The sequence below is a fragment of the Bidens hawaiensis genome, unplaced genomic scaffold (assembly GCF_021521415.1).
Source record: "Bidens hawaiensis isolate Kalapana, Puna unplaced genomic scaffold, B.hawaiensis_p1.1 tig00037712_1, whole genome shotgun sequence".
In the NCBI taxonomy this organism is placed as follows: domain Eukaryota; kingdom Viridiplantae; phylum Streptophyta; class Magnoliopsida; order Asterales; family Asteraceae; genus Bidens; species Bidens hawaiensis.
In genome coordinates, this window is record NW_027505501.1 from 108,997 (window position 1) to 118,863 (window position 9,867).

At 34.3% G+C, this 9,867-nt stretch overlaps 1 non-coding gene across 1 annotated transcript; it reads right to left on the minus strand.

Annotated features, from left to right (window-relative positions):
- Window positions 1-9,178: 9,178 nt before the first annotated feature.
- Window positions 9,179-9,283, minus strand: LOC143613550 (small nucleolar RNA R71). The gene has a single exon (XR_013150135.1). It is a non-coding gene; the product is annotated as a small nucleolar RNA R71 (small nucleolar RNA).
- Window positions 9,284-9,867: the final 584 nt, after the last annotated feature.

A 9,867-nucleotide genomic window follows, 5' to 3' on the forward strand; every position in this document is an offset into this window, starting at 1 on the left:
TGCATACCAATTAGGGCTCGAACTTGATACATGATGTTCTTCGTCTGTGGTTTACGGCCGAGAGATCCGAAATGATAGCACACGTGTAAGAACCATCATATGCTTATAAGTGACGAAGCTGCTTGAGCAAAATTATCAGGGGCCGAAGTTATGGATCCAAAAACTTTTGAGTCTGTGGTTTAGTTTGAGTCGGTCAAAGTCAAACAATATAAAAATTTTCGAGTCGGCGGTTCAGGTCGGGTCAAACAATATAAAATCTAAATAACTAATTTTTCTTTATTCATTCAAAAGACCGTTCTTACAAAAAAACGAATACATAGTTTTTCAACAATGAAAGACCTAAAATATTTAAGACGATCTGAGAATGAGTACTTGATTGAAGAATTACAAAGCAGCCCGACGAGCTTTAAGATCTTTGAATTAATTGATTATGGACTCTGAATCAAATGTTTCATACAAATCGAGTTCTGAGTTCATAAAAAAGCAACAGTATGATTCGAACCTAATTTAGTAATTTTAACCCAATTTGACTATGATTTTATACAAAATCGACCCTATTTTAACCCAATTTAACTCTAATTTCAACCCAAATTAAGTATTACCGGTTACGAATGTCGGGCTCAGGTATTCCAGTTGGCGTTGGTGGCGAGAAGAGCCGAAGAGGTGGCAGTTCGGCTGGCGTTGGCGGCTGTGGACGATTGCTACAGGCTGCAGCTATTTCCGTTTCACCTTTTGACGGACGTTTGGATTGTTGATGGAGTCTGGAGACGTGTGCATAGACGCGAAGGGATATGTGCAAAACCCTAATTCAAACCGTCACTTGTTATTTGACATATTTTATTGATTTAAAAACTTTAGCATATTTACAATACATGCCCTTAGAGTTTAGAGTTTCTTTAAAAAAAAGCAAATTATAATAAGTTAATAACAAACAGACTTTATATAAAATAAAATCAAATGTTGGGTTTTTATAAAATAAAATCAGTGAGAACCAGTATTATTCTATGGAGAAATTATTTTTGGGGGCCGAGCTCAATACGTATAAAAACAATCAGGGGGGGCGAGCTCAATACCTATAAAAGTTTTCGGTTGAATATCAGAAAATATACACTACCGACCGGAAAAACGGGAGGGGCCGGGCACCCCTGGCCCAACAAAGCTGCGCAATTGATACTTATGTGATGAATAGTAATATATGTGAGTTAACGAAAACTTGCATTTTAATATATATATAATGTATCTGTCTCCTTCAAGAAGAGAGAGCATAGAGCAGAACGGCTACCAAACCTTTGGCCGGAGTTTATGATTAATCAACAAGATCAACGGCGACAGAGATTGATAAGAATAATAATCAAAGCCGAGGAGGAAAGAGGTTGTTGTGTGACTCGCCATCAATGTTAACCATCATCCTTATATTTCTTTCGTAACCGTCTGCATGTTAACCGTTTTTCCGTTTGTAACCGCCGAAAAAACTGTCTGACCGCCGGGATCTGGGGCTGCCGGAAACGTGAGGGGCAGCGTCGGAGGCGGGCAAAGAAATAAAAGAGGGCATCGGCGGTGAGGAGGAAGTAGAAGATGGCGGCGACATAGTGAAATCCGTGTAGATTGTTTTTGTGTTCTTGATTTCAATTTCATTTTGGTTTTAAAATGCGGTAAGTCGTGTATTATTGGATTTTCTTTTGGTTCCAGTTTAAAATTATGAGTTGGATTTCAACAAATTTGTTTATCATGTTTTTGATTTGTGTGTTTGGTTTAAAATTAGGCGAACTAATTTAGGCATTCTAAATATACTAACCAAAAACCTAAGTTTGGTGTATTCTAAATACAGTAACCAAAAGTCTAATTTAGGGCATTCTAAATAATGTAAAACAAAGAAGGATTGATATTAAGTACCCGGATGATGAATACGTTGATGAATCCGTATAGGAGCAATTCGTGCTGATAACGTGAAAAGAAATTATGATATATTGAAGAAGTTGTGATCACAAATACATGGAACATATATGTTTATATATGCATTTAACCAACATAACTACCAAGTGTAACTATCATATATATATTTAGAGTAGATTGTATATCTGATTTTATAACATTTTTTATATATATTATAAATCATTTTTTAACAATTTTAAAACAATTGTTTTTTCTTCTTTAAACCGTTTTTTTCTTTTGATTTTTTTAGAGTGTTTTTTTTTAAATTAACTATAGCTATAGTTTACGTTAAAAAAAAGTCATATTAGCTTTTAACAAATAAAAATAAATTAATAAATAACATATACTTATGTTCTTAGTTCTTAGGTGCTATTAATCTCATGCACATAAACCTAAAGAAAATTTTTTTAATTGTTTTGATTTTTTTTACTTTATTATTATTATTATTATTATTATTATTATTATTATTTATTTAGTGTTGGGGAAGAGGCATATGATAAGAAATTAAATAAGCAATACTTTTTTTTATGGTTTCTTGATCATTATTCTTTTAGAATATATTATAAAAACGAAATTGAAGAAACTAGCTAGAGAAATATAATCAAAATGATTTATAAACTTTTTAGAGAAAATATTTTTAAGTTTCTTCTATAATTTAATTTTTATTTAGTTTTAAAAACATTTTTATCTTTTTAATAAGTTAGAAACTATAAATTTTTTGATTTAAAATTTAAAGGAGACTAAATGTTAGAGGAGAGTCATATGTCAAATAAAATTGTCAAAGGAAATGAAAGTATGGGGGGGGGAGGTATGACAAGTAGAGGGGGGTACATTTAGCCTAACCCATTATTAAAATGCTATTTGTGTATGGTGTTTTGACGTTACAATAATTCATGATTTCATTTGTGACGCAATATTGAGGAGATAAAGGTAGCAAATTTGACAAAATTGAACTACATACATTAAGCCTAGCCAAGTGGTCGGGGTTGTAAAGGATTAAAAGCAATATTCGGCAAAATAGATACAAGTACAAATGGGTCATTTAAAAATGTGTGGACGGTGGAGGTGGTAGCGGCATCACCATCACTGTCACCTTTGCAACCATGGTGCCACCATCATTGTCGTTGGAATTTTTTTTAAAGTACTCGTAGTGTTATTTTGAGGGTTTCAATCACCGGGGAGGGGGGATTGTTTTTCTTTTTAATCACAAATGGTGTAATATCACTTACTTGTCACAGTGTTGAAATATGCAATTCAATAGATCATGAGTTTATAAGTTTATATTATGTACTTACTATTTTTATCTTTGTATTTGTTTTTTGCAATGGTGACTTAATGCATGTTAGGCTCTAAATGGCAAGGAGTATATAGGGCTGGAGACTTGTTGGATGCATCAAGACGTACTAATGGGCTTACAAACTTCAAGGCCGTCGTTAGATTTTGTTTTAAAGTACTAGTAGTGTTAGTTTGAGGGTTTTAATCACTTGGGAAGGTGTAACATTCGTCAATTTTTAGACCCGAAAATCTGACCCGTTAAAATTTTTCTTGTATAATTTTCTTTATTTAATAATCAAATGTTCTTTACTTATTTAGTAAAGCTGATGAATTACTACTATTATTATTACTATTATTATTATCATTACCTTTAATTTTATTCGGTCATTATATGTTTAGTTCATTACGAGAGTAATTATTGTTTTAAACTATTTTATAAACTATCAAAGAAGTGCAATTTGCACCATTGTAGTTAAGCTTTTCGCATCATTGATCAAGCACTCAAACACTAGGGACTAGATTGCAAAATTTTCAAATAATATTTTATTTTTTTTCCTTTTCTTTCCCCCTACCTCCCGTCGGCCTCCTTCCTTCTTTCTTTGAGTTTTCAGTTAGCAAATTAAGCCGTGAATCATGAAGGTAAACTGTTATACTCGTTTTTCGGTCAATCACTCTCTTAATCGCAGTTGATTGGGTTTAATTGACAGTAATCGACACTATATCAACGCTAACAAACTCGCGGTTCAAGGATCTCAAAACCCTATAAATACTAAACCAAAATCCAATTAACTCGTCACTCACACTCTTAACAAGATTCCGAATCAAAACCCTATACCAATTTCAAACCAGAAGCTTTCCTAGATCGTTTTAATATTGGTTCGTAGCCGTAACAAACCTAAGCGTAGTTCCCCATCAATACGAACTCCATACTGGTATTGGTTATATTCTTTATGCTCGGAATCTTTAGGGGAACAACAGCCCTCTGCCAATTTCAATTGACAGAGGGTGATCGATGGTCAATTGGGATTGATTATAATCTAGGGTTTATGTAGATTTGGGATAGTGATTGCTGTGTGTTTTTAAATAATTAGAATCATCTCACATCAAATTAGTCACGCTAGATCAGTTGGTTGTGCTCGTATATTAACGACCAAACCGTTCTGGGGCGCAGGCTTGAGTCCCCCTAGTCCCGGTTTTTATTATTTTTTTATGTAATATTAGTTTAAACTTTATATATCAAAACAAATATTGTTTTTAATCGTTTAAACGATCGAGCTAGTTAAACTTCCAAAATAACTCCTTGTATATATATATATAAAGTCACAATTATAAATTTATATTGTCTCGATTTAAAAACCTAATAATATTTTTTGAAAAGATAATAAAAGTAAAGATAATTTTACTCGTCTAATCGAATCGATTATCACTAAAATTTCAAAACAAGTTTCATTAATAAATATTTGTTTAAAAAATAATAAATTAAAATCTCATTATTTATTGAAAAGCAATTCGTTTTAAATCATTTATGCATTTCTTTTAACTTTCATAAAATTTATATAAAATATAGTTATCAATCCCAAATCCATTATAAACCCATCATGTCATGCTTTATTCCTTTATATCATTAGAATGTTTATTTAGTTATGCCTTTAAAACTAGGACATATCGTCGAAGCTTCTTGTGCAGCTAACTACTCCACGTTAACCATTACCATCTTCACCATAACGACCACCTTATTCAAGTGAGTAATCACCCCCCTATTTTTGTTTTGGGGGCATTATGCGTACTAGAACTATTATTATAATATTATTTCGATCAAACATAATTCCATTAATTGCGTGGTTGTGATGATGCAAGATTAATTGCTGATTGCTATATGAATTATGTGTTTACTGCTTAGTGGTTGGTTGGTATCTCATCCTCATCCTCATCCTCATAGTATGATCATACGCCGTCCGAGCAGACATGTCCGAATCTAGTGGCATGTTCGAAAAGACACTTTTGTTACTTTTATTTTATGTTGTTATTGGTTGCGAATTCGTCCAAGTAGGCATGTCCGTATTCTAGTGGCATGATTGAAAAGACACTTATACTTTTTTATATTAATTGATGCTATTCACGTGCGCAAGGAATTGTTTATTTCTCATACTAATATTATTATATTTACACCAAACTGTGAATTACTCGCTCAACATGTGTTGTTGGCAAATTATTTTAACACATAATACAGGTTGTTGTAAGAAGTTATCTGAAGTGAAGACATAGACTTGGACTTTAGGCTAAAATTTATAAAGTTTAAATGTTGTATCAATTTCTATTTCTTTGAACTTTTGTGTATGATTTTTGTGAATAAATAAATTTAGATATTAACACTTATAATTATATTTATTGTCTTTGAGCTATGATACAAATTATGTTGTGCCCCGGCATGTTCCGCCGTAGGTTGGGGTGTGACAGATTCGTATCAGATAAGAATGCTATAAGATAGGTGGTTAGACGTAACGACCTAGTAGCATGCTTAGGGTCCATATACGTAGTGGCGGAGCCAGGAATTTTTTCCAATGGGTTCGATATTTTTCAATAGTTGAATTTTTTTTTCAGCGTTGAAATTTTTGGGCCAGGGCGGGTCAAGTCGTATAAATAGGATGCAATATCACTATCTAACAAAACAACATTGTCAGCATTCAATAAATACAAAGTTATTTTAAATTACGTATTGTAACTAGTTCTTACGCGTTTTCATGTTTTGAAAATAATTCTTAACACTTTCAATCACGATTTTAAAATGGAATTTATTTCGATATAACAAATGCAAACATCATTTATATAATCCTTACCCATAAAAAAAACTAACCTTGCTTTTTGAACTCATATAGGATTTGTTTATTTGAAATCAAAATAAAAAAAAAGATGGATGGATGCAATGACGAAACTTAAACATTTAAGTTAAGGGACCGAAAATATATGTTAAATTTGGACTTTTACGTTAAAAGGGACCCTACCTAATAGAACCAATATTACTCAAACCTAATGGGTTATATTTAATAGGTTGAACCAAAAGTTTTAACAAGGGTCAGAGTTAAACTTTTTAGAATTCATTACCTTATAATAAATTTAAATTTATTAACCATCGTTAAAAGAATCTAAATCGTTTTGATGTATAATTTACTCACTAAATTAAATGAAAATAACAAAAGTAAATATATTATCTTCAACTCTTAAACTATTATGTTGGGCTTAAAGCCCAGAACTCATTTAACCCTTAATAAAAAGATTCCGGAATGGGAGCATAACAACACATATCTTTCTTCTTCCATTTAACATACCTTCAAATCCAAAACACAACCAATATACTTTTCTTTTCTATTTCTTTCTCATTTTCTTTTCTAATGGGTTCGCTCACTGAAATAGAATGGGTTCGCTCGTTAATTTGATACTATAGCTACATATAAAACCGAAAAAGTACCGGGTTCGGACGAACCCGGTGGCCCTGGTGTACCTCCGCCACTACATATACGTGTTGCTATACGTGCACTTGATGTAACACAAAGTGTACATCTTATTGCTTCGAATTATCCTCATATTTATGTCGAACTCCATGCAAATTCATTGTTTTAGGTACTTATTTGAGTTATTTGTGAATTTGCAGGTTCGGGCACCCGCTCGACAAAGAAAACATGAAAAGAGGGTGTTTCGGGGACAAAAACAGCAATCTGCCAGACTTGCACGCCCATGCCAGCCCGTGAATGGGACCATGCCAACCAGGAAATTTGCCAGTGCAAGCCATTGCAGGATCTACAGTCGAGAAAGTTCAAAATAACCAGGCCGTGTAAGCCAGTGCCAGCCCGTGCCAGAAAAGAGAAATCTGACTTTTTGGTCAGATTAAAGCCAGAGGTTGACTTTCCACAATTAGGCACGGCCGTGCAAGCCCGTGCCAGATGTCCAGAATGCATAAATACACCTCCATTATCTTCACTTGAAGTGTGGAGCCTTAGGGGAATTCTCTGAATTTGCTGGAAAATTATTGTGTGTGTGCTAGATCGAATTGAAGGCTTCCATCTTTGTGTGATCATCCTTGCCAGTAGCAATCATCATTCATCTTAGTTTGCAATCTTTTGTTCTTAACAATGATTTGTAAGATTACTTTGATTTTGGTTGTTGTATTAAGCCTTATGGGTTAATTACTCTTGTTACTTAGATTATGTTGAAACTTTTACTTATGTGATATTTATCTATGCATGATTTTGGCAAGTTGGTGTTCTTCAAGTTTATGACATGTTCTTGAATAGAAGTTAATGGTTGAATGCTTGTTTTAATTCCTAGTCTTGTTAGTTTGATAAATGCTTAGCCATAATATGTTGGAAAACTATGTGTTGAGTATTTGTTTATGAACTTAGTTTGTATATGCATACTTTGTTTATATCACTAAGTTAGGAAGGACTAGTGAAAATTAACTTGGTTATGAATTTTAACAAGTATGAAACCTATCACTTGATGATATTGGAAAATTGTATGGTGATAACATAATTCTCTGAGTTGGTTGATGTTTGCTAGAGATTAAGGCCATATCCTTAGTTCATATTTTGCTAATTAAATATTCATGTGTTTAACTAGTGTTCTTGAACTTGTCTATTTTACATGATTTGAGGTGGTTAGTTTGTTGTTTTCATGCTAGCTTTCCTTTAATTATGAGATTAGGTAGTTTTGACAAACTTACTAATCTATGGTCAATAACTTGTTGAATACCCATCATGATGTTGTGTTGTTAGTATTAGGTTGCCTTGATTGGAATTTGATATTGATGCTTAACACATGATGTTTGCCATTATCATTGTCATTTTGTCACTAAGTTTAAGTGGATGCATAGTCTAAGTAGCTTTGTTTGGATTGATTGTTAGTTGTATTTTATTTGCTTTATTATTGTTATATGTTAGTTTAGTAATTTAAAAACCCAATTTGATTGTTTGTTCGGTTAAATCAATTACAAAGATTTATTATCAAAAGTTCGCCGAGTCCATGGATTGACACTTGGTTCTTATAGATACTTTGCTACAATCGATAGGTACACTTACCTTTCGTGTGTGGTTTGGTTGTTGGTGAAAACCATTTTTAAAACCCGATTTTTGTGAAACTTTTATTCAAATTATATATATATATATATATATATATATATATATATATATATATATATATATATATATATATATATATATATATATATATATATATATATATATCACGTCAAGTTTTTGGTGCCGTTGCCGGGGACACGGTGTTTTACTTTTGAAAACGATACGAGTAATTGATTTGCCTTGTTGATATTTTTGCTCTATATTATTTTAGTCTATTTCATTTTTATTCATCTTATTTTATCTATATTTTTAGTTAGTTTTCCGTGTCTTGTTTGTTCCATTCCGCGCTTCCTCCGGGTGATGCATGTCCACCACACCCGGTCCTGAGCTTATTTCTCCCTTTTCTGAACCCGAGCGACATCTTCGAGAAGGCTTGAGGAGGAGAGCATGAGAAATTGCCGAGGTCATTTAAAACGAAATTGTGGAGGACAACGAGAATCCCGAGATAGAAGAGATGGCAGATCCGAACAATCAAGGTTGCATGGATGACTTCGCCACGCCGTCCCTTGATGACTATGGCAGCGGTGTTAGGGAGCCCGAGATTACAGTGAGTTTCGAGATCAAGTCGAGTATTATTCATATGGTTAAAAATTCCGTTTCTTTCCATGGGCTCTCGAACGAGGACCCTTATTCTCATGTTGCGCATTTCCGTCGATTATGTGTGACATTCAAAATTTAGGGGTGTACGGAAGATGCCGTGTGACTCCGACTTTTTCCATTCTCACTTCGTGGGGCTGCCTTGGAGTGGTTAGAGGCACTCCCTTCCGGTTCCATCACCACTTGTAACCAATTGGTTGAGCTGTTTCTTCTTCAGTACTTTCTACCCGATAAACTGCAAGATACCGGGCAAAAATCACTGGTTTTCGTATTGATGATGATGAGTCACTTCATGCTGCATTGGAGAGGTTCAAGGGCTTGTTGAGAAAATGCCCTCATCTCGGTTTGAGTCGTGGGCTTCAGTGTCGTACATTCTTTGATGCTTTATCCGGAGCACAGAAGCAGGCCGTTGATCAGGTTGCGGGCCGGAGATTTTGGTATGTGTACTCCCAATGAGGTGTTGATATTCTGGAGCGAGCTGCTAAGAAGAGTTTTGCATATAATCTACCTCGTAGTATTCCTTCCACTAAGGGAGTTCATCATGTCGATTCTAATACTCTTGTTTCCGCCTAATTAGAAGCCTTGACCAAAAGATTGACCAGATACAATCTGACTGGCTAAGTCTAGCTCTCGGTAGGGTGTGTGACAGGAAACACCAGACCAGTCAGTGCCAGTAGGCCATGGTGGTGGAGGATGTTGACTTTGTAGGTCGCCAAAACAATGCCTACAGCAACTCCTATAACCCGGGATGGAGAAATCACCCAAATTTCAGCTGGAAAGATGGTAGTGGCTCTCAAAATCTGAGTTAAAATCAAAAGCCACCAGGGTTTGACCGAAATCCAAATCATCAGAGTCAACCCCAGAACCATTCTTACCAGCAAAAGCCTTAGTTTCAGGGTTCCAACAGTAGTGGTCAGTCCAGTGGCGGGTC